This window comes from Equus przewalskii, chromosome 26 (assembly GCF_037783145.1).
Source record: "Equus przewalskii isolate Varuska chromosome 26, EquPr2, whole genome shotgun sequence".
Lineage (NCBI taxonomy): Eukaryota > Metazoa > Chordata > Mammalia > Perissodactyla > Equidae > Equus > Equus przewalskii.
The window spans coordinates 7,502,502-7,527,914 of NC_091856.1; the positions used below are offsets into that span (position 1 = coordinate 7,502,502).

At 39.0% G+C, this 25,413-nt stretch overlaps 1 protein-coding gene and 1 long non-coding RNA gene across 6 annotated transcripts in view; one reads left to right on the top strand and one right to left on the bottom strand.

The window, feature by feature from the left end:
* Positions 1–25,413, top strand: part of PLPPR1 (phospholipid phosphatase related 1) — a 264,088-nt gene that overhangs the window by 169,776 nt on the left and 68,899 nt on the right. The gene's annotated exons all lie outside the window — the stretch shown is intronic.
* LOC139079602 (uncharacterized) overlaps positions 1,550–25,413 on the bottom strand; it is a 37,753-nt gene continuing 13,889 nt past the window's right edge. Inside the window, exons 3-5 of the long non-coding RNA XR_011533346.1 lie at positions 8,360–8,508; positions 7,416–7,709; positions 1,550–2,101 (exon numbers count right to left, since the gene is read on the bottom strand). This is a non-coding gene — a long non-coding RNA (uncharacterized lncRNA). The remainder of the gene's footprint in view (positions 2,102–7,415; positions 7,710–8,359; positions 8,509–25,413) is intronic.

Below are 25,413 nucleotides of genomic sequence, written 5' to 3' on the forward strand. Positions count from 1 at the left end.
TCAGTGTGGCCTGATGAGTGATGCCATGTCCACACCCAGGATCTGAACTGGCGAGACCCTGGGCCGCCGAAGCAGAGCGTGTGAACTTAACCACTCGGCCACAGGGCCGGCCCCTATTCTTAGTGATTTTGAGGAATCTTCATACTGTTTTCCATAGCGGCTGCACCAGTTTGCATTCCCACTAGCAGTGTGTGAGTGTTCCCTTTTCTCCACATCCTTTCCAACAGTTGTTGTTTTTGGTCCTGGTAATCACAGCCATTCTGACTGGTGTAAGGTGGTATCTCATTGTAAGTTTTGATTTGCATTTCCCTAATGATTAGTGATGTTGAGCATCTTTTCATGGGCCTGTTGGCTATCTGTATGTCTTCCTTTGAAAAATGTCTGTTCATATACCCTGCCCACTTTTTGATGGAGTTTTTTTTTTAATTGTTGTTGAGTTGTGTGAGTTCTTTGTATACTTTGGATATCAACCCCTTGTCTGATAAATGATTTGCAAATATTTTCTCCCAGTTGGTGGGTTGTCTTTACATTTTGTTGATAGTCTCCTTTGCTTTGTAGAAGCTTTTTAGTCTGCTGTAGTCCCATTTGTTAACTTTTTCTTTTTTTTTAAAGATTTTATTTTTCCTTTTTCTCTCCAAAGCCCCCCGGTACACAGTTGCACACTCCTTGTTGTGGGTCCCTCCAGTTGTGGCATGTGGGACACCACCCCAGCGTGGTTCGATGAGCAGTGCCGTGTCCACACCCAGGACTCGAACCAATGAAACACTGGGCCACCCACAGCAGTGCGTGTGAACCCAACCACTCGGCCACGGGGCCAGCCCCTGTTAACTTTTTCCTTTGTTTCCCTTACCCAAGTAGACATGGTATTCGAAAAGATATGGCTAAGACCAATGTCAAAGAGTGTGCCTATATTTTCTTCTAGGATTTTTATGGTTTCAGTTTTTACATTCAAATCTTTAATCCATTTGGAGTTAATTTTTGCGTATGGTGAAAGATAATGGTCTACGTTCATTCTTTTGCATGTGGCTGTCCAGTTTTCCCAACACCATTTATTGAAAAGACGTTCCTTTCTCCATTGTACATTCTTGGCTCCTTTGACAAAGATTAGCTGTCCGTAGATGTGTGGTTTTATTTCTGGGCGTTCAATTCTGATCCACTGTCCTCTCTGTCTGTTTTTGTGCCAGTACCATGCTGTTTTGATTACTATAGCTTTGTAATATGTTTTGAAGTCAGGAATTGTGATGCCTCCAGCTTTGTTCTTTTTTCTCAGGATTTCTTTGGCTATTCGGGGTCTTTTGTTGTTCTATATAAATTTTTGGATTCTTTGTTCTATTTCTGTGAAGAATGTCATTGGGATTCTGATTGGGATGGCACTGAATCTGTAGACTGCTTTAGATAGTATGGACATTTTGACTATGATGATTATTCTGAGCCATAAACATGAAATATCTTTCCATTTCTTTGTCTCTTCTTCAATTTCTTTAAATAGTGACTTATAGTTTTCAGTGCACAGGTCTTTCACCTCTTTCATTAAGTTTATTCCTAGGTATTTTATTCTTTTTGTTGCAATTTTAAATGAGAGTGTATTCTTGATTTCTTTTTCTGCTAGTTCATTGTTAGTGTATAGGAATGCAACTGTTTTTTTTTTAATTGATTTTGTACCCTGCAACTTTGCTGTAGTTGTTGATTATTTCTAGTAGTTTTCTGTGGGTTCTTTAGGGTTTTCTATATATAAAATCATATCAACTGCAAATAGGGAAAGTTTCACTTGACCAATTGGTATTTTGAAAAGAAGGAGAAATGGGGGAGGTAGCTGGTCTTAAATTACATTTAATGCACTTAGACAGATTATAAAACATCAGTAAAGAAAATACAGAGCTAAAGTAGGGTTCCTCAACCCCAGTAATATTGACATTTTGATCCGGGTAATTCTTTGTTGTGGGGCTCTCCTGTGATTGTAAGATGGTTAGCACATCCCTGGCCTCTACCCACCAGATGCCAGTAGCACCTTCTCCTCCAGTTGTGATAGCCAGAAATATCTGTAGACACTGGCTCATGTCCCCTGAGGGGCAAAATCACCCCTGGTTGAGAGCCACTTGAGCTAAAAGACAAAAAATAGAATCAGAAATTAATGAAACATGTTGAAAAAGCTCAAAAATTGCCCAATTATATATACGAAGCTCATTTATGATAAAGTAGGCATCATGAGGAAATGAATAAGGAAAATGTTTATAATTGGATTGGTGACTCAATTTTTAAATAGATTAGCTATAACCAGATTTCATTCTACTCATTAAAATTAATGTTATGATTTATCAATAACTACTTTAAATGTCAATGGACTAAATGCTCCAATCAAATGCCATACAGTGGCCAACTGGATAAAAAAACAAACCCATATATATGCTGCATATAAGAGACACACTTCAGAGCTAAAGACACTCACAAACTGAAAGTGAAAGGATGGAAAAATATATTCCCTGCAAATGGAAAAGAAAAGAAAGTGGAGGTATTAATACTTATATTAGACAAAATAGACTTTAAAACAAAAACTGTAACAAGAGAGAAAGGTGGGCACTACGTAATGATAAAGAGAACAATCCAACAAGAAAATATAACACTTGTAAATATCTATGCACCCAACATAGGAGCACCTAAATATATAAAGCAACTATTAACAGACATAAAAGGAGAAATAGACAGTAACACAATAATAGTAGGGGACTTTAACACTCCACTTACATCAATGAATAGATCATCCAAACAGAAGATCAATAAGGAAACACTGGCCTTAAAGGACACATTAGATCAGATGGACTTAGTAGGTAAAGATAGAACATTCCATCCAAAAACCACAGAATACACATTCTTTTCAAATGCACGTGGAACATTCTCCAGGATTGATCACATATTAGGCCACAAAACAAGTCTCAGTAAATTTAAGAAGATCGAAATAATACCATGCATCTTTTCTGACCACAAAGGTGTGAATCTAGAAATCAACTACAGGAAGAAAACCAGAAAAGCCACAGAAATGTGGAGATTAAACAAAATGCTACTGAACAGCGACTGGGTCAATGAAGAAATCAAAGGAGAAATCAAAGAATTCCTGCAGACAAACAAAAATGAAAATACGACATGCCAAAATCTGAGAGATATGGCAAAAGAGGTTCTAAGAGGGAAGTTTATAGCAATTCAGGCCTACCTCAACAAAGAAGAAAAATCCCGAATACACAGTCTAAAGAGTGCATATAAAGGTACTGGAAAACAAAGAACAAGCAAAGCCGCAAATCAGCAGAAGGAAGGAAATAATAAAAATCAGAGCAGAAATAAACGAAATAGAGACTAAAAAAACAATAGAGAAAATCAATGATACCAAGAGCTGGTTCTTTGAAAAGATAAACAAAATCGACAAACCCTTTGCTAGACTCACCATGAAAAAAAGAGAGAAGGCTCAAATAAATAAAATCAGAAATGAAAGAGGAGAGATTACAATGGACACCTCAGAAATACAAAAGATAATAAGAGAATACTATGAAAAGCTGTATGCCAACAAATTGGATAATCTAGAAGAAATGGATAAATTCTTAGAAACATACGACCTTCCAAAAATGGACCAAGAAGAAGTAGAGAATTTGAATAGACCAATCACCAGTAAGGAGATTGAAACAGCAATCAAAAACCTCCCAAAAATAAAAGTCCAGGACAGGATGGCTTCCCTGGTGAATTCTACCAAACATTCAAAGACTTAATACCTGTCTTTCTCAAACTCTTCCAAAACATTGAAGAGGAGGGGAGGCTTCCTAACTCATTCTACGAAGCCAACATTATCCTAATATCAAAACCAGACAAGGACAACACAAAAAAAGAAAATTACAGGCCAATATCACTGATGAACATCAATGCAAAAATCCTCAACAAAATTCTAGAAAATTGAATACAACAATGCATTAAAAAGATCATACATCATGATCAAGTGGGTTTCAATCCGGGGATGAAGGGATGGTTCAACCTCCACAAATCTATCAACATGATACACCACATTAACAAAATGAAGAATAAAAACCACATGATCATCTCAATAGGTGCAGAGGAAGCATTTGACAAGACACAGCATCCATTTATGATAAAAAAAAAACTCTCAATAAAATGGGTATAGAAGGAAAATACCTCAACATAATAAAGGCCATATATGACACACCCACAGCAAATATCATTCTCAATGGAGAAAAACTGAAAGCTATCCCTCTAAGAACAGGAACCAGACAAGGATGTCCACTGTCACCACTCTTATTTAAAATAGTATTGGAAGTCCTAGCCAGAGCAATCAGGCAAGAAGAAGAAATAAAAGGGATCCATATTGGGAAAGAAAAAGTGAAACTGTCACTCTTTGCAGATGACATGATTTTATATCTAGAAAACCCTAAAGAATCCACTAAAAAACTTTTAGAAACAATAAAGGAATACAGTCAAGTTGTGGGGATACAAAATCAACATACAAAAATTGGTTGTGTTTCTATACACTAACAACGAAGTAGCAGAAAGAGAAATTAACAATACAATCCCATTTACAATTGCAACAAAAAGAATAAAATACCTAGGAATAAACTTAACCAAAGAAGTGAAGGATCTGTACACTGAAAACTATAAAACATTGTTGAAAGAAATCGAAGAAGACACAAAGAAATGGAAAGATATTCCGTGCTCTTGGATTGGAAGAATTAACATCGTTTAAAATGTCCATACTTCCTAAAGCAATCTATAGATTCAACACAATCCCTCTCAAAGTTCCAATAACATTTTTCACAGAAATAGAACAAAGAATCCTAAAATTTATGTGGAACAACAAAAGACCCCGAATAGCCAAAGGATTCCTGAGAAAGAAGAACAAAGGTGGAGGTATCACACTCCCTAACTTCAAAATATACTACAAAGCCATAGTAACCAAAACAGCATGGTACTGGCACAAAAACAGACACACAGACCAATGGAAGAGAATCAAGAGCCCAGAAATAAACCTACACATTTATGGACAGCTAATATTCGACAAGGGAGCCAAGAGCATACGATGGAGAAAGGAGAGTCTCTTCAATAAATGGTGTTGCAAAAACTGGACAGCCACATGCAAAAGAATGAAAGTGGACCATTCCCTTACACCATGCACAAAAATCAACTCAAAATGGATTAAAGACTTGAATGTAAGACCGGAAACCATGAAACTTCCAGAAGAAAATAGGCAGTACACTCTTTGACATTGGTCTTAGCAGCATATTTTCAAGTCCCATGTCTGACCCGGCAAGGGAAACAAAAGAAAAAAATGAACAAATGGGACTACAGCAAATTAAAAATCTTCTGCACAGCAAAGGAAACCATCAACAAAACGAAAATACAACCTAACAACTGGGAGAAGATGTTTGCAAACCATATATCACATAAGGGTTAAATCCAAAATATACAAAGAACTCATACAGCTCAACAACAAAAAAACCAACAACCCAATTAAAAAATGGGCAAAAGATCTGAACAGAGGTTTCTCCAAAGAAGATATATGGATGGCCAACAGGCATATGAAAAGATGCTCAACATCATTAGCTATCAGGGAAATGCAAATCAAAACTACAATGAGATATCGCCTCACTCTGGTCAGAATGGCTATAATTAACAAGACAGGAAACAACAAGTGTTGGAGAGGATGTGGAGAGAAGGGAACCCTTGTACACTGCTGGTGGGAGTATAAACTGGTGCAGCCACTATGGAAAGGAGTATGGAGTATCCTCTGAAAATTAGGAATAGATCTACCATATGATTCAGCCATCCCACGACTGGGTATTTATCCAAAGAACTTGAAAATGCAAAGGCATAAAGATACATGCACCGCTATGTTCATTGCAGCATTATACACAATAGCCAAGACTTGGAAGCAACCTAGGTGCCCATCAAGGGATGAATGGATAAAGAAGATGTATTTATACACAACGGAATACTACTCAGCCGTAAGAAGTTATGAAATCTGGTCATTTGTGACAACATGGATGGTCCTTGAGGGTATTATGCTGAGTGAAATTAGTCAGAGGGAGAAAGTCAAATACCAAATACCGTATGATCTCACTCATAAGTAGAACATAAAAACAATGACAAACAGGCACATAGCAATGGAGATTGGATTGGTGATTACCATAGGGGAAGGGAGGAGGGCAAAAGGGGTGATTAGGCTCACATGTGAAGCGATGGACTATAATTAGTTTTTGGGTGGTGAACATGATGTAATCTACACAGAATTCGAAATATTTTACGATGTACATCTGAAAGCTATATAATGTTATAATCCAATGTTACTGCAATTAAAAAAAATTTTTTAAAAATTAATGTTATGAATAGAATTAAATATAAGAAATCATAGCATTAAAAGAAACTTGTAGAAATTAGATTTAACCATCTGATCTTTAGGGCAGTGATTGTTGAAGGAAAGTATCTAAAGATTCTGTTGCATATAAAGACAAACCTCAATGTTTTGACATAAATGACATAATTTTTTTTAAAAAATGAAAATTACAGACAAGGAAAAGTATTTGAACCTGTTATAGCATTTAGGCAAGGGTCAGCAAACTTTTTCAGTAAAGGGCTAGATAATGTTTTAGGCTTTGTGGGCAGTGTCAGCTATGGGCATGTGACCTTCACTTGCTTTAATGCTCTGTTGTTGCCATTTTGAAATTCTTGATCTTTTGACAAAGAACTCCACATTTTCATTTTTTTACTGAACCCTGCAAATTATGTAGCTGGTTCTATTTGCGGGCTTCAGGGTCTCTGTTGAAACTACTCAACTCTGCAGTTGTAGCATGAAAGCAGCCATAGACAATACATAAATGAATGACTGTGGTTGTGTTCCAATAAAACTTTATTTATAAGAACAGGCAGTAGGCCAGATTTGGCCCATGAGCCATAGTTTGCCCTTGTCTGTACTATACAGAAAGCTTATAGAAATTGGTAAAAAAGAACCATATATAAATCAATGTCCTACCTCAATAATTTAATAAAAAATGCCTATTAACAGAAGACAGCTGTCGAATTAATGCAAACTTAAAATAATGATGAATTTCTATACTGATAATATCATGATAAACTGAGAGGCCTCAAGAAACTCTCACATGGGCATAACTTGGAAAGTTTTTGAAGAAAATGTTGAAAGATTTATAAAAAAGCACCTACCATTTCACTCAGTATCTTCACTCCTAGGAATTTATCCCAAGAAATAGGTCAAAATTAGAAAATACATGCATGAAGATGTTCACTAGAGATTTATTGTTAAAAGATGAAAAACTGAAAACTATATAAATATGCTACAGTGCAAGCATGCTCAAGACAAGTGTCATCTATAGATTTTATGAAAGAATACACTAACAATAAAAATAACCCACCTTGTGGATATAATATAGCAACTTGGAAAGTATTTCAGTATTCTGTTTAGTGAAAAGAGCAGACAAAGTCTGTCAATGCCATGTTTGCAGAAATGTAAAAATGATGTATGCATAATGATAAATGCTGGGAAGAAATGAAGAAGCAACCGGAAGCACAATCTTTGAGTTCCAACTCTGGCGTCAGTCTAGTCCTGAGCTGGAGTCCTGGCCCTGTCCAGTTTGGCAGGACAAAAGACATCATCTGGCATGACCATGGGCAAGTCACTTAACTTCTCTAAGACTCAATTTTCATTTCTGCAAAATAGATGTAAATAACATTATACTTCCTATCTCATAAGAATGTTCTGAGGCTTAAGTGAAAAAATATATATGGTATAACACAGTGCACATGGTAAGTTTTCAAATGTTAGCTATTATTATTATTAGCAAAGCATGGGAAATTAAAAGTTTATTTCATTCTTAGTTCAGTTGTTATGGTGTTATTTGTGCAGTTAAAGAATCTTGTAACAGCTGTCTTTTAAAATGTAATGATTAAAACTACAGCAATCTCAGCAGGTAGCAAACTAAAACTATTAAAGCAAGGATAATAAAAAGACTCTTAAAAGATTTCACCAATAGAAAAGAGAAAGAAGTGTTGAAATGTCTTAACATAAGTTGCTAAGGAAAGTTACAAAGACAATTAGAATGAGCAAAGGGAAGGGTAATGGGTGATGATAATTAAAGCTGCCACCGGATACACACACATGCAAACATCTATGTGTCCTTTAGAAAGCTGATTAAGTCAGCAGAGGAGCAGAGAAAAGCGTGATTATTAAACCAGTCACGTCGTGAACAGTCCCCTCCACCCAGCTTCTCCCCCATCGTGAAAGGGGTAGAGAACCACAGCGTCGCAGTACTGCCAGGAAGCTTTGCTATTCATGCTTGGTCCTTGTCCTTGACCTCACCTCTCACTGTAGGTGAATGGGGCTTCCAGATACCACGTAGCTGGATGGTCTGGAGGAGTTCCCAGTGGGTTACTCTCAGCAGCTCTGCCCAGGTCTTGGGGGTTCGGTACATATCACTGAATTCACTCCAGCCATTTGGTGCCAAGAACCTTCATGAGAAAAGAAGCATTCGATGCAGAAATCTAGACATATTTTGCAACCTCATGGTGATTATCGTTGCCACAAAGAGCCAGATTATGATTTATAGGACTGTCCCATCTTCTTCTCTGAGTTACACCTGGGAATATCTGTTAGACTGAAGTAGGCAGTATTTTGTTTCCCCACCATGCGAGAATTTGCAAACACCCTCAGCATATGCACACACATAATATAATACAACATAATACAGTATAATATGATATCATATCATATCATGTTTTAGGAGTATAAAACAATATAGAATCTAGAGGTCAGTAGCTGGTTAATGAAATTAAGATATCCTATTCCTCCTGACTCCAATTTCTCACTTTCACTGTGCTCCACCTCACAATACTTACAGATGCAGGGAGCACTCCAGTCTAGAGCTGTGTCATGCCCTGTACCCACTGGGAGGGACATTTATCCTCTGACTGTAGCACTGTCAGGAGCCCTAGCTGGGCACTCAAGTTTGCACTCTCCTGTGCTCCATAATCTCCACATATCCTCAGCTGAGCTCTCATCTCCCTGCCTTGGCACAGGGGTGGGGAATCCCTCCATTTTCCCTCTTGGTTCTACCATCTCATGTACTTGCTCATTGTGCCATTTTTCCCTCCTTCATTTCCCCTTAGTGTTTAGGCAGAAATAATGCAACTCCAATTTGAGCGCTCCACTGACATCAATGGACATGTCTTGCAGATCTGAGTTCCCTAAACTTGGCACTCATGACTTTCTGGACTGGATGATTTTTTGCTGTGGGTTCTGTGCTGTGAATTGTAGGACGTTTAGCAGCATCTCTGGCCTCTACCCCCCAAATGCCAACTGCAGCACCCCTCCAGTTATGACAGCCAAAAAGGTTTCTAGACATTGCCAAATGTCCACTGGGGGCAAAACAGCTCCTATTTAAGAACCACTCTTCCACATGGTGCTTTTGTACAACCTCCTCGTTACTCTTATGTAAAAACTGCCATTTAAATGAGCACAGTGATTTAAGTATTGTTATTCATTTGTAATTTAAAAAGGAGTTATTATTAAATCTATTTTTCAAGTGAGGAAATTGAGGTTCTGTTTTCGAAATGTTACACAGTTAATAAATGGTAATATCTGGATTTGAATATAGATCCTCTAACTACAGCTCTTATCTTTTTTTCTACTACTTGACAGCGCAAACCAGAGTAGTATTTAACCATATAGTTCTTAGTTTGGGCTGCTATGACAAAAATACCACAGACTGGGTGACTTAAACAAAAAACATTCATTCTCACACTTCTTGGGACTGGGAAGTCCACGATCAAGGCGCTGGCAGGTTTGGTGTCTGAGGGGTCCACTTCCTGGTTCGTAGATGGCCTGTCTTCTCCCTGTGTCCTCACATGGCAGAAGAAGCGAAAGAACTCGGGGGTCTTTTTTATAAGGTCACTAATCCCATTCAGGAGGGCTCCATCCTCTTGACCTAATCACCTTCCAAAGGCCCTACCTCCTAATACCATCATATTTGGGGGTTAGGATTTCAACATATGAATTTAGGAGGGACACAAACCTTCAGTTCATAACAATATACATATTGCATATGGAGCAGTAAAGCAGCAAAGAAAAACATCAAAGAGCTATATCAGTTCAGCTGGCATTGCATTATTAAAGTACAAAATATCCTTTTGAACAAATAATTTTCTTAAAATTCTGCCTCCTAATTAAATGGTAAGTAATTTATCTTTGAGGGTAGTTAGATTCACAGAGTTTTCCTTTCCACAAGCATATTGGGTCTCTCAGCTGAAGCTTTGTAAAACAGATTTCATACTGATTGGTTCACATAACTGGAAAGTCCAGCTATAGCTCTGGCTTCAGGTAAGGCTTCATCCAGGGGTTCAAAGACTTTCACCAAGGACTTTTTCCCCTCCATCTTTCGGTTGCCTTTCTTAATGCCAACTTCATCCTCAGGATTCACACTGTGGGCCAGCAGATCTAGGCTCTCCCTTTATAGTAGTAGTTCAAGCCTAACAGCTTCACATTATACCATCCAAAAAAAGAAAGACTCTTTTGTGGTAGCCCCACAAAAGAGAGAGAGAGTCAACTCCTTTTTCTCTTAAGCCCCAGACAATATGTCATTTGACTCTCATTGAGTCATAGGCTCATGCCTGAACCAGTCATTGCAGCCAGAGGGTCAGATGTGTGATTTGCTTTAGCTAATCAAGGCTCAACTCTGGACTATGGGTAGAGTCAGTTGCCTTCAAATCATAGATCAAAATTGAAGAGAAGTGGTTTCTCAAGATAAGTTAGGAATATGATCCTAGAAGGTGGGAGAATGGACGCTAGGGAGAGCCAAATAATATGCTTCTATGCCAATTCCGTTAATCTGCCTCCTACAGTTGGTAGTTTCCCTTATTTAACAACCCACCTCTTTCTATCACACAGCTTTTATCATAGAGCTGTATCCTTTACCTGGCATTGCTGGAAACTCCTTGACAAGTGCCCAGGTATAGCCAGTAGACCAGTGTGGTGAACCAACACCCATGGAGGAGATCTTAGCCTAGGACAGGGCTAGGTTAGCGGCCAGCCCACTGCCTCTTGGAGAGACCTCCCCATCAGTCTCTATCCTTCAAGCAGAAGCTCTCTCAGTCATCTGGACTTCAGTGCCAGACTGTCCTCACTGCAAGTAGGGTAGCACTTCATTCTTTGAGTGCAAAGGAAAGGGACTTACTGTTCTTGAGCACCTACTGTATACCAGGGAAATCACATACACTGTGTCATATCTTCCTATAGCCACCCTGGGAGGTGAGTATTGTTATTATACTTTAAAGAGGCAGAAATGGAAGCTCAGAGAGGTGAAGTGTCTTGCCCAAAGTCATACCACCTATAAGAAGCAGAACATGGATTCAAACTAACATGTTTTTCATTCTAAAGCCTGTGCTTTTTATCAACAAAAGTGAACCCTCCAGAAGAAGATCAATCAATGAATATATATTTACTGAAAATCTATTATTTATCAAGAACTATGCTCAACATGGCTTGCATAAGAGTGAATGCAAAGTGTTTCCCCTTTTCCCTAGGAATAAATGAATGGAAGAGAGAAAGAAAGTAGGAAAGGTAAAAGCCTGGTGTAATGAGAGAATCCTTAGCCATCCTAGTGGTGCAGACAGTGCCTAGGAAATCAGCATCAACATATAATAACAAGAGCATCTACAGCAATGGGGAGCAATTTCTTCAGCAGAGGTGTAGTGCATGACTTCTTTAGGCAGCGACATCAAGTCCCCAGAGAAATTAGCAGCAGCTGGGGCCACCTTGCAGTGATGTGGTAACCAAAGCAGCACTTGAGAAAGGGGGCAGGCCAGCAGCATCTACGACAGTCCCATTAGGCAGTATTTCAGCTGTGCCCCCAGGTTGGGATGCCCTCAGGGAATTGCTGTTAGAGAAAGATAGTACACCAATAAACATGAGAATGGGTTCTGCTAACATTCAACCTCTGCAATCTGGAATAGAACAAACAGAAAGAGCATTTGCTCATTCCGGGGTTACCTTGAGAAGCCAACGTAGCCATAAAATTTGTGTGCGCTTCATCTAATAGGGTATTAGGTGGATTTTTTCAGCTCCGGCAAGAATATGGCTTTTAGCTACATCAAAATGCAACAAACCAGCCATTATCCAACTCAGTCTCCATATACTTTATACCTGCACCCTAAACTTACGTAAACTTTTGAAGGATTGTGAGTTAAACTCATTCCTTTGCCCATGATCCATAATATGCAGTAGGATGGCACCAACATGAATAGCAGTTTCTCCATTACAGATCTCAGAGAATATGGGCAGTTGTGTGTGATTTGGCTTGTTCTGTAGGTAGCCTAGAGCAAGAGCCCTCAAATTAGGTTCTGCAGAGAACTAGGCTTCAGAGAGAGTCTCAAAGATGGCAACGGGTGTGGGCAGGCGGAAGCCTGTGTGTTTCCTCCCTCCGCCCCTTCTCCCAGGCGCCTGCACTGCAGTGCTTCTAATACTGGAGCCCTGTGTAAGATTGTGTCTGCAAACAACATTTCACTACCATCCAAGGTTTAAAAGCCGTGGTCCTTGAAGAGAACACCATGTTTCTGCCTCTGAAACATCTAAGATATTCTCAGAATGACAAGTACTAGAACAATATAAAAGCCAACAGCTATGGAGGATGCCAGCTACTGGGGGCAAGTCTCTCCTGAATTTGCATGGGATCGTGTTACCTGGTATATAATAGGCTGGTCACGACATCCAGAAAATAGAACTTCTAGAACCTTCATGAGACCATTCATCATATTCTGAGACATCCCCTCCCAATGAGAATTAAATCCTTTCACTAATTCACCCGCAGCCAATAAGGCACTATGATGATAAGTTCTAAGTAAAGCACAGGGCCTTCAGCCTTTGGGTTGTCCATCCAGACTAGTGGTGGTACAAGGAGGCCACAGACTATTTTCCGCCTGACCTGCAACCTGAGAGCATCAGGGAATGCGTTTAAGACATGGTTTGGGAAAATTATGCTATATTTTGAGGTAACGAGCTCCTCTGGGAAATGATGAAATGACATTCTAGTGTAAAATAAAACACCCAATTAGTTCCATCAATTTAAAGAAAATTATATGTGAAACATATAATGTCTAAATGTATCTAGTCAAACCAGTACTACTTCATTGTAGAAACCAAATAGTCAGTTTTTAGACTGTATTTTTAAAAATTTTCAACAAGTTGTGTAACAAAATGCAACCACTGTCTGAATTCCTTTCCTGGTCCTATTAATGTGTTGGAACCGCTCACTTGATATCTGGGTCTAAATCACCCCCATCTTATAAAGGCGGAATAACAAATTCTCTCACCTCCCTAGAAGAGCTTTTGTGAAGACTAATAAAAAGATTCCATTGTGCTTTAGCCTCTGACAGTTGACAATGTAAGAAGCTGAGTAAAATGGAACGATTCTGCAAAGAGAATTTTCTCTAGAAATCCAGTGGTGTCTTTGCTGTTGTTGATGATTGCACACTAACAATGGTTAAAAATGTTCTGCCAGGAAAATAGTGAGGATTCCATGGCCGTATCCAAAAAGATACAATTCACTATTGAATTTTGAACACTCATTTCAGTTCATAATAGGGAACATAATTAAACGTTTCCATTTTGGTATTGATTTTTCCCCCTTCTTATTGAACCTAAAGTTACTGATGTTCAGGCCTCTGTCATTAAGTGTTTGAGGGAGTATGTTTTAGTTCTTCCTTTTAAAGAAGGCATCCTGGTGGCAGTTTTACTTGGGAGAGAAAATGTAATGTGCTCTTTCCAAGTGCCTGTAACTGGCCTAGGGTTGGCGCTTATAGACACCATGTAGAAGATTGGCAGGTGTAAAGACTATGTTAGCATATTGGGCCTGAATTTGTGCCTGTTCAGGAATCTGTCATTTGGAGTCATCTGAGGAATGAATTTTACCAGTAATTCCTCCTTAAGTGAAAAGAATCATTAAACCAATTCTTTTAGAGCACACGACATCTTTAATGTTTCTTACGGGCCATTTGTGGAATGAAATATTGTCATTGCTCACACCACAGCTTCCTGAAAATAGAAGGCACCGCAGACAGATTTAACAAGGGCCGTGCCTCACCTCGCTGTGCAAGCTGATGGGCTCATTCTGGTCCCACACAGCTCACCCAGAGTAAGAGCCAGACCACTACCATACAAGGATTCACCCATAAACTCCCAGATTTCTAGAACTTCTCATTCCAATTGCAAAATTTGCCTGTACAGATGAACATGAAGAAGGAGTATGCAGTGAAGATAGCTGGGAATGAGCAATAATAGAAAGGCCCAGAGCAGTCAGTGGGAGTGAGATACTTCTGACACTACCTGTCATACCCCATGCTTACTTCTGTGCTACATTTGCCTTCGGAGGGTTCATACACCCCCACTTAGCGTCACTCCCCCATTGTCCCCTGTGCCTGTCTAGCCAAACAATATAACTCGAAAGTACCAAATATGAGAGACAATGATTTGGTGATTATTGAGATGCTTTTGTAAAAAATAATAGATCTACTCCTGTTACACCAAACCAGATACAAATTTTGGGACTTGGAAGGTCTTTAGGATCAATCCATCAATACCACTTATTTTGCAGCTGGGGAAACTGAGGCACAGAGAGATTAAAGCCACTTGTCCAGAGTCACAGTAAATTTAATCAGAGAACTAAGACCCAACCCCATGTCTCCTGACTCCCAGTTCACTGTTCTTTCTACAGGACCAAAGAGCCCAAGGCTTCTTTTCATCTTTTATAATCTCAGTTCCTGTATTTACTCTCTCCTGAGGTTCAACCACTTGCACTCTGGGCAGGTGTCGTGGTAGCTTTGCCTAAAGGTGAATTTCCTGGACAACATGTTGCTTATGTGGCAGAACGATATTCTGGATATTAATGTGTGCATGCGTGCATACGTGTTTATTTCCTCCCTCACCCACCCCGTTCCATTTCAACACCAAGCAAGTAGCCAGGGGCTCAGTGTGCTTTTTTAATCACAGGGATATATGCCAGGAAGAACAGCTGAAGCTACTTCAACGTCCTGGCTTTTCATGTCTTTTATCAAAGCTTATACTCCTTAAAGTGGTTATGCTAGGAGACCTGGAGGGCCAGGGGGAGAAAGGGGGTGTCTTTGAAGGCCAGGAGAGAGAGAAGGAGGATATTCCCCAAGGCTAGAAAAGAGGAACAAAATAGGTGGGTCTTTCAATTAATGGGACATATGTCCTACTGGGTGGCAGAACTTATGTGAGGTGACAAGACCTCAAAGGTGATGACCACATGGGGCCCCCAAGGAGGCTGGACCTTGAGCCCTGGGGCTCCAAGCCCTAGCAAAGACACCTGTGCCCTAACTGTGGCACAGAAGCAGCCGAGCCATTGGCACTTGAAGGAACTGTGTGAGCTGGATACCGAGGGCTTCAGGGCTGCCCAGTGTAGACCAACAGCCCGAGGGCCTCTTGGATGCGCTGGTAAGATCCTGTGGGAGAGTTCCAATAGTTATGAAAGAATAAATTTCCTGTGGCCCAGTGTGATCGTGGCTCAAACTCAGATATAAATTGACTTTACAAAACAAAGAAATGGGATTTTTTTAACACCCTAGTTTATAGGCAAGATTTTTACCTGCTACATTTGTGTTAAAAATTATATCAAAGCATGAGTATTACATTTGCCTCAACAACTGGAATCCTAGCAACATTTTTTAAGTGTATAAAAAGGCTCAACTTCAAGACTAATGATTTGTTCTGGAAAGGTTTATGGTGTGGTACAGGCTTTGTCTGCACTGTAAAGTCTTTCCTGACCAGACTCACCCTCCTCTGGGCTCTACCGTCTCTTGGAAATGCATCTGTAATTGCATGTGACCCTCTGAATTGTAATTATTCATGTATAGGACTCTCTCCTCTGCTAGACTGTGAGCTCATTACGTGTAGGATCTGCGCCGTATTCTTCAGTGTATCCCCAGGAACCAGCAGGAACACAGGCACTAGGAGACCATCAGTACATCTGTCTACTGCTGCAGTCTGAGCTGTGGCTTTCCTGTAGCATTTTCCCTCAGAAGAGTTTCAGAGCAAATTGTGGGTCAGCAGCTCAGGCCACACATAATTTCATTGTGAAATTTTAAAAAAAAGTGAAGCAAAACAAAACCCCCCAAACCTATGCATTCTTCATTTGACATAAAGAAAACAGGAGAGCCCAAAGTTATTTAGAAGGTGTGAGGTTTCCAGATTTTTAATTCTGTTGCTGTTTTTGCTTTCAACTTAGGTCAATTCAAGGGGAGTGTCTAGTATGTTTGGGGCACTTTGTGCTAGGAGGAAGTGCGCGTGCGCGCATGTGCCCGCATGTGTTCTCCACCAAGGAGCTCGCAGCTTATTAGGGGATGTAGGCAAAACCAATCTAAATGGTGGAAAAATCATGTTGCAAATTCTCTTACCCTCATACCCACTGTAGGGGCCCCTTCCAGGCTAACATGAGCCTGCCTGCCTGAGGTCTGGTACAAATGCCAACCCACGCCAGGCACTCACATTAGGGGTACAGTGATACAAATGCAGGGTTTTGAAAGCAAAGGGTTAGGTTCAAATCCTTTATTTGGGTCTTAGTTATTTCCATTTCTTCATCTGTAAGTGGATGTGATATTTCCCTCAGAGGTTTGATGAGACTATATCATACTTAAAAGTGCAGTGTTAAAAAAAAATGATGCTGTCAAGAAAGAATAAGTATATAAAACATGTCAGGGAATGGGGTGGAGAAGATACAAAATAAAGAAGTAGAAAGGGTAAATAAAGTCTATTTAGTCAGTGAATTTAAACACAAAAGAAGAAGAGAAGCTGGACAGAGGTTGAAGTTGACAGTAGATTCCAGTGGGACCATGGGGATTTGATATATTGGGGGAGATAAGATTATTTAGAAGCAGAACCAATTAAGTTCACCATAAATGCTACACAGGAACTGGGAAGTCATAATTTAAAAGAGTGAAATAGTCAATTCAGTAGAGAGGTAGAAGGTGACTGGACAGGGTACCAAGTAACTTTTGGGGACAGTGAGTTGGCTGGGGAGGGACATTAGAAAGTTAATGGAAATTTGCAGGGGATAAAATACAAACTACGTGAGCTGAAATACAAATCACGAGGAAAAATCCGTCTCCGCAAGTCACTGTATTACTTACCTAGGAATCAATATAAAGTGTTTTGAGCTGCAGCCCCCAAGGAGATTTGTATGACCAAATTGGCCATTTCCATGACCTGCGCTGTCAAAATCAGTCAGTTCTTAACTCAGAATGAAAAAAATGATTAGGTCTGCTTCCAGAAGTTTGTCTTGTTTGTTACTGGATCAAAGCCACAATGATACATTAATTCTTAAGCATAATTTTATATTGACAGGAAAATAAAGTGTGTCTGTAATCATTCGGTCAAAAAAAAGTACAGTGTAAGATTCATATGTTATCTGTGTTTATTTCCCAGTTCATCAAATTTGCCACATCCCCAAGATCTTAGAAACAGAAACAAAAGCTAGTTCTCCTAAGTACCTTATAGCCAGTTTGGGGGAAACACTGATTAGCTCTTCCCTGAGAATATGTAGACCTTTAGAAGTTAAAACTTATTTCATTTTTTCCATTTATAAAAGCAATGCATGTAAAATGCAGAAAAGAAAAAGAAGAAAAAATCGTGCATTGTTCAGTCATTCAAAGAAATTCACCACCAATAATTTGATGTACGTCCTTTCTATATTTTCTATGCATCTTTTACTTTGTAATTGTGATCTTACTGTATTTCACATATGGTTTCCTTTACTTATCTTTATAATAAAAAGGGAATTTAAAAATACTTTCTCAAAATAAGGTGGCTAAATCTAAAATGCTGTGCATTTGCAAGCTCTCATTTCCCAGTTTGTGCAACAAGATCTTACCAAAATCTTTAACAGGCAGCAGCATCCAGCATCAAAACTGACCATAAATTTAGAGAACCCATTTGGAGGGTCACGGTCAGCAAAGTCAGCAGATTCTAAAGCCTCTCCAGTTTCTGTGCCTTGCCAAGTGACTGAAGTGGAGAGGCAATTTGACTATTGCCTTCTGACTTTAATTAATGTTTAATACTCAGTGGCAAAAGTACACTTCCTCTTGTACGTTCTCATTAGTCCCTTTTGAATCAGTTAACACTCTGTTTATAAAGATGTGGATATTTTCTCTAATTACTGTAATTTTGGTTGCTGCTGTAAAAATCAGCACTCCGTGTCACACTGTCAGAGATCATTACAGATGTCTACCTGCTTCTCCCCTCCCTCCCCTGGAAACCATCCAGTCATCTCTGGAAAGTAAATGCAGTAAAAGGTTTAATGAAGGAAAGGAAAATCCAGACATACCATGTCTCAAGTCAAGCTCTTCCAGAATAAAACCAGAATGTATTCATCAGGGTGATGAATTGTATTCTGTTTAAACATTAAGGATATGGATGCAGAGTTCTGTTACTTATAATAAATTTCGTTATTGTAAAATCCAATTCATTCCATGGAAGAAGAATAAATTGATATGATTTATGCTCTCAGAAGCACATTTCCCACTCCTAGTATTTCCTTCCGTATGGAGAGAGATCAATGAGGGTACAAACCCTGGCCTCTCTCCACCCCTTCAGTTCCCCCCTCCCTGGGATGGAATAAGTTTCATCATTGGCAAATTTGGAAGAACTGGGCATGCATGGCTAAGCTCCTTCCTCCTTCCTTCCTCTTGCGAGCCAGGTACCACAGGAAACATGTGTTCTAGTCTGTTCCTACTGTGTGGGGAGGGCCTGTGGTTTTCTAGCACTGTCTATGACTAAGTCAGTCCATCTAATTCTGTGGTTCAGTATTGGGATATCCATCTCAGCCACATCCTCTAACCCAGCTTCTAGAAGGGACTGTGAGGGACTATCTTGATCTCTCTTACACCTTCTCTCTCTCTCTCTTAATTGATTCAAAACACTTGGTGGGTAAGATTGGGTGCTATTTACCAGCTCCCTTAAAAGTCAGCACCACCAAACACAAAGGCTGGTAATTCAAAAACAAAACAAAACAAAAACACCACTCTTTCTTAGGCATGTTTTTTAAGGAGTTTTCTTTTTTTAATTAGTCACTCTTTGTTCTGAATTTTCAGTGTAAATTCTGCTATACTCTCTGCCTTCTAACTAATTCTGAATCTATTTAATGAAAAGGACGAATAGGAAAGAGACCTAGCTGTTAAAGGCTAGAATTTTCCTTGGCAGGAAGCTGTTGCTTTTCATGCATTGGGTTTTTTTCCTCTGTTATATTAGGGATTGTTTTCTCCATTTTACTGAGGCTACATGAGGTTGAGTCACATTCCCTAGTTCACACAGCTGGTTAGCAGCAGAGCAGGGAATGGAACTGTCCAACTCCAAGGCCAGAGCTTTTTCTTCAGGAAAGCTTTCACTGCATCTCTCCCTACAACCCTGATGTCCTATCCTTTCACTGTCATGGCCATTAGGAGAAGGGCAGAAAATGGTGCCCTGATAAAGAACACTTGTTGAAAGAGGGCAATGGTTTGCTTGGGAGCCATCTTTAGCCTACAGTCTCCTGGCTATAAATTGAACCTCTGTTTGGTAGTTTTGGTTTCTTTCTGCCCCCCAAAAGGTTAAGCCATATGTATATGAAACGGAGATTTAGCCAAATTTCTCCCATTGCAAGAGTTTCATTTTCCCAGGTACTTCTGAAAAAGACCTTGTGGGAGATTCCGCATTGTTTTTAAAAATGTCTTACTTGATCATGCTTTTGATTGCTTTGGTCTAACCAAAATTCTTTGCAATTGAAAAATGATTCTGGAGAATTTTTTCCCAGATTTGTTCAACTGGTTTGAAAATGTCACTACAAAAGTCAAAATTTCTTGAGTTTATTACTCAGGGAATTCTTGCCTCTGAGAAGGTTAAGGTTTATTTATGTCACCACAATAATAAAACCCATATTTTAGAGAAACATCCAAGTGTACTCTATTTTTTAAGTGAACTTTTCTCACTGTTGATTCACTTGCTGTAAATAGAGTAGTGTTATTTTCCTTCCTGTTACTGTAGGCAGCACTCGGGAGAAATACTATAAGAGCCTATTAAGTTGAGAAAAATAGAACCAATTAGAAGCTCACGTTCCAGGAATTCAGAGTATGGCCCCAGGGGTCAAGGCGAATTTTATAGAGGAGTACCAGTACCTAGCTCATGTCTGCCACTTACCTAGAAGGGGCTTCGTGGATATGTGTTCAATGAATGAAGATAAAAATCTGGATGATCATTAAGGATGGGTGGGAATTAGGCAGTCTTCTCATGCTTCAAATGGAACCGAATCAGAGAAATCTATAGGTGTATGTATGTGTGTTTTGATGTATCCTTCCTTTGTGTTATTCCTTAAGATCTCAAATTTAAAGTCCTAGAATTCTAAGACATAAAGCTAAAAGTATTTTTGAGGATAGAGGACAAGAAAGCTGGAATATAAAAATTTTTTATAAAGTATACTTCATAAGTAATTATATCTGCCATCTCACATTTATGTCATGGTAGATATGGAAAAAATTGCATTTATTTTTATTGGTGTTTAATAATCTTTCTGTCCATGACACATTGCAGGGCTTATGTGTGCTTTTGAGGGAAGAAAGGCAGCTTTTAACTCATATACGGTGCATTCCAAATCTACATATTTTCCTTTTTTCCCCCAATTCCTTTCAGGATTGTGTGCCTTGGCCTGTACCAGTGGAAAGCGAGAGAGAAACAGACCAATACTTGTTGTTAGAGAGGTTTCTAACACAGAGAGAACTGTTTAATTTCCCTCTCATTACAGCTAGCTGGGAGCCGTAAGCGTTAGTGATGCTGGTTCACCATGATGCAAATTCAGCTGTCTTCTCAATTCCTAGGACTTGGGAATGCTGAATTTGCAGCTGCTGCGATATTTTTTATCTCAAAAAAAATTTTTTAAAGCCTCCAGCTTCTTTCATTTATCTTGGAAAAAACAAATATGTACATGGTGTACTTTTACTTCCTTAAGTTTCATTTAGAACAGATGACATTTCTATGCAGATTTTTCTAAGAAAAATAGTTGCCTATCTGCTTTGATTTGTTGATCATTTTAAAGTGCTCAGAATTACCAAGAGCACTTACTCTCTGAGTCAAGTTCTCCTGCTGATAGAACACCAATGCCCCCTACTGATAAATTTCCCAAAATCCCTTAGAAAATGAGAACATAAACCCTTCACACAGGCACGATATTCACCAGCCTTGTCTGAAAAGGACGTGCTTCTAGGGTCATCGTAGTCTGCTTTATTAGCCTCCCATTAGTGTAATTTCCTCTATTAGTCTTTACTAAAGCAGCTAGAAGTTATTTCATGCTTGGCTGGCTTTATTAGAAAAACAATTTTAAAGGTATCAGCAGAGCTTTATACCTGACAAAATGAGAACCAGAACTAACATTTGATTATGGTAATGTAATTCCTGTTACATTATATTTATAGTTAATGGGAAAAGTCTCTCAAAATACTTTCATATTTGTCTTCCTGTTTCTTCAGTATTTATAGAATTTCTGGCATAAGGAGACTTTAAAACCTAATCCTCCAGATTTTACTTGAATCCCATCTAATGTCGTTTCCATTAAGTAATTGCTTGGTTTTTCCTTGCAATAGAGAACACACCTATCAAAGCAACACATTGCATCACTGGACAATTCTGACAAAAAGTTCATGCAAGATTTTTTCTGTTCAGCTTTCAAATATTGGGCCAGTTTTTACCCTTTGGCTGCTATAATAGCTTTTGCTATAACAAATCTAATTCCTCTTAGTTCTTCAAATATTTAAACAGAAATATCATGTCCTTCTCCTGGCATTCTTATCTTCCCCAGGAAGAATAATGTCAACTGTCAGAGAAAAGGCAAATATTTCTATAAATGTGAGACCAAAGGGACAAAGACTTAGGACAGAATGTCAGTAGGATATAAAATTCCTGTTTTCAAATGATGCACTAATTGTTTCTCTTTCTCTCTGTCTCTCTCTCATACACACACACACACACACACACACACACACACAGTACACTCTTCTTGGTTCCCACAATACACTTAAAAATGGCCATCTTTGAATTCAGTAAAGGAAGCAGGAGACAAATTCAGTTTCTGTAATGGTGTGATTTGAATGTTTCCAAGAAGATCTAATCTTAGGGCTCCTTCCTAATTGCCTGGGAATTGTTAGACCTCCCTGCTCAGCCTATATTCTTAAGCAAGCAATGTCAGATGAGGATTTGTGACAAGATTGAGAAATTAGTGAACTTGGACTGAGGTTTTTTAATCAGCAAATGCCTCACAAGGCCAATTGGATCTTTGTGAGATGCTTATCATTCCACTGAGTTCTACCACTTCTCTTCAGGCAGATGCAAAATCAAGACTCCTGGTGCTCTCTGTGTAAACTTCTCCTCCCCTCCTTTAATTGCAGTCTTAATTTTTCTGTCTGAGTAGCCAATAACCAAGGCTATTGCCATGATTTACTTAAACAATAATAAAGCAAGCAATGACCTTAAGCCAAGAGCCAATATAACATGAGTATAGCTAGGCTTGTTCTGCCACTAAGTCCTAAAAGTTGCTCTTTGCTGTTATAATTTTCTTAAGATAATGCAAGATAGTTGTATATGTTGTATTCTCTAGGAAGCAGACACTGAGAAGGAATAAGAGTGCAAAAGGTTCAGTGGGGAGTAACACATGAAAAGAGTTGGGTAGGTGGAGGCATCAGCCCATGATGCAGACCAGAAGAAGTCTCTGCCAGCCCAGTGGGGCACTTAGAGCAAACATTGCTCATTTAAGGAGTCTCTAGTTGGACAGAAATGGCTAGGCCTTTAGACCACATCTTGTTTAGCCATTGACTGGGGATGGTCCAAGAAGAACATGGCCTTGGCTACCTCTGCTTTGCCCCATCATTGGTTGGGGCCCCTCCTGATAAGAGCAAGCCCACAGCTCAGAATATGAGGTAGACCCTGAAGGAGCTAACTGCTAAGCTTATTAAAGATAAGCAGAACCAGGTCACTTACTTTAGGAGCTCACAGTTTAGTGGTTGTCATGCAAAACAATTCATTGCTGCTCTGTGGTGTGCACTATAATAGGAAAATGAGGCTCTATCTGAATAGAGAAGAGAAAGTTTCAAATGCTGCTTAGAGAAAACAAGGAATTACGATTTAAAGAAATTCATCCCGCAGAGAAATGGAAGAAAGAATAATTGAAGAAAAAGGAAAAACATATGAATAGGTACAAAGGTATTAGCAAGACATATGTAGGTTGCCTTACATTTAGTAGAAATGTATGATTAGTCTGTTGGATACTTGCAGGGAAGAGCTATGAGATGAGATTGGAAAGGTAAGGAGGACCAAGCTCATAGGATCCTGGGTGGCATGCTAAGGAATTGGCATATTTATCCTCTAGAAAAAAGAAATCAATAGACTTCTGTTTTTAAAAAAGTGCTTTTGTGGCAGTGTGATATTAAGGAGATAGAATCAATCAGATTTTGAGTCTGCCTAAATATGGAGTAGAAGAAAGAAAGAAGGAATAATCAGGGACGACTCTTCATTTTCTGGCTTGAATAAGTGTATGGAGGGTGGTGGATTTTCAGAGAAGGAAATACTGCAAGAGGGTTTCAGGAAGTGGAAGGAGGAGGCATTGCAGTTCAACTTGGAAATTCTTGAGTATGAGATGCCTAAGAAACATCTAAGGGAAGATGTTGAGTATAGATTTAGAAATATGAGTCTGGACTTCAAGAGAGTGGTCTGGGCCACAATTGTATATCTGTGAATAATCAAAGTATAGGTGGTAATTGAAGCCATTGGAGAAGTTCAGTAGAAAGTAAAATCTAGACCTCAAGAAAGGGGTTTATGTAAGAAATAAAGATTTCAACATATAAAAGGCAGTTGAAACCCTGGGAATACATGAAATCCCCCACAAACAGTGAGAAGAAAGAACAAAGCTAATGGTAGAAGGAGGTGTGCACATGAGGAGAGTTGAAGAAAGAGTCTCCAGATGGAATTCTGAGACCAGGAAAATAACCATAAAAGAAAGGAAGCCAAGGGAAGAGAGAAATTCAAGAATAAAAAAAGTGACCGGGAATGTCAAATGCTGCAGAGACATCAGATAAGTTTAGGACTGAAAAGTGTTTAGTGGATTTTTCCATTAGGAGGTCATTGATGACTTAAATGGGACCAATTTGAGAAGAGCACATGAAGTTAACCCCTGAGTAGATTTGCAGGGCAGGAAAATCAAAAGATTGGGCAGTAGCTAACAGCAGTAATAAAATCAAGGGAGTGTTTTATTTTTTGTTTGTTTTAAATGTTTAAGATGTGCTCAGAAGCAGTGAAGATGGAGAAGTTCAAGATTCAGAAAGAGGAAAAAATAATGGAGAGCAGCGTTTCCAAGAAAGACAAATTAGTTAACAGCTGAGAGTGAACAGGCTTGTTCCCTTAGGTCTTGGTCTTTAAGTTTTGCTGTCCTATTACTTTTATGCCCCTCTCATCACCACCACCGGGTATTTGAGCAATTATTTTAGATCCAACTGTTAGGGCTTCTGTTTATTACCTCTGTGAAATGTCTTTAAGTTAAATTTAGTCATTCATTCCAGACTATAGAGAACTTGCTGGATTCTGATTTTGTCTTTCAATATGTATACTATCCCTTTAAAGTTCACATCATTCACATATCTGATAAGGCTGACTTATAACTCATTTGCAAAAGACAGAGGAATGCACACCCCTAGATTCCTCCATTAACATTACTACTGATTCGTTAATAAACTCATTTTAAGTTCATCCAATATTCAGTATACTTATCATCCAGTCCATAATTCTATCTTGACCATCAGGTTCTCAAGGTCACCTTTTGCCAAATTCCTGGATGTAATCTAAATAGACCACAAATAACCCATTTCTGTGCTATGCCAATCTAGTAACTACAATAAAGAATGAAATAAGATCAGTCTGACGTGACCCTATCCATACTTAGGAACTCATCCTGGCTCAGCTTGATCAGTGCTCCCTCTTCTAAGAGCAAGGAAAGTTGCCCTATAGCATTCATTCTATAATTATGCCTAAGATAAATGTAACATTTATTCTTCATTGTTAGTAATGCTTTTAATTCTGTATACTTCCCTTTTTGAAATTTGGAACTACGTTTGCCAATTTCTAACTTTCTTCCTCCTTAAAACTCTCATTTGGAAGTTTCTTAGTGGCCTGGATGTGATTTCTCTTGGAAAGCATATTTGAACTCATTTAAAGCAACTTTGCTCTTCTTTGATCACTCCCTACCTTTGGGACCAATGCCACTCTAACTTTTTAAATCTAAAGATTTTTTTTCTCTAGGCAGGGAAGATAGACATCAAATAAATATTTAATAATTCTGCTTT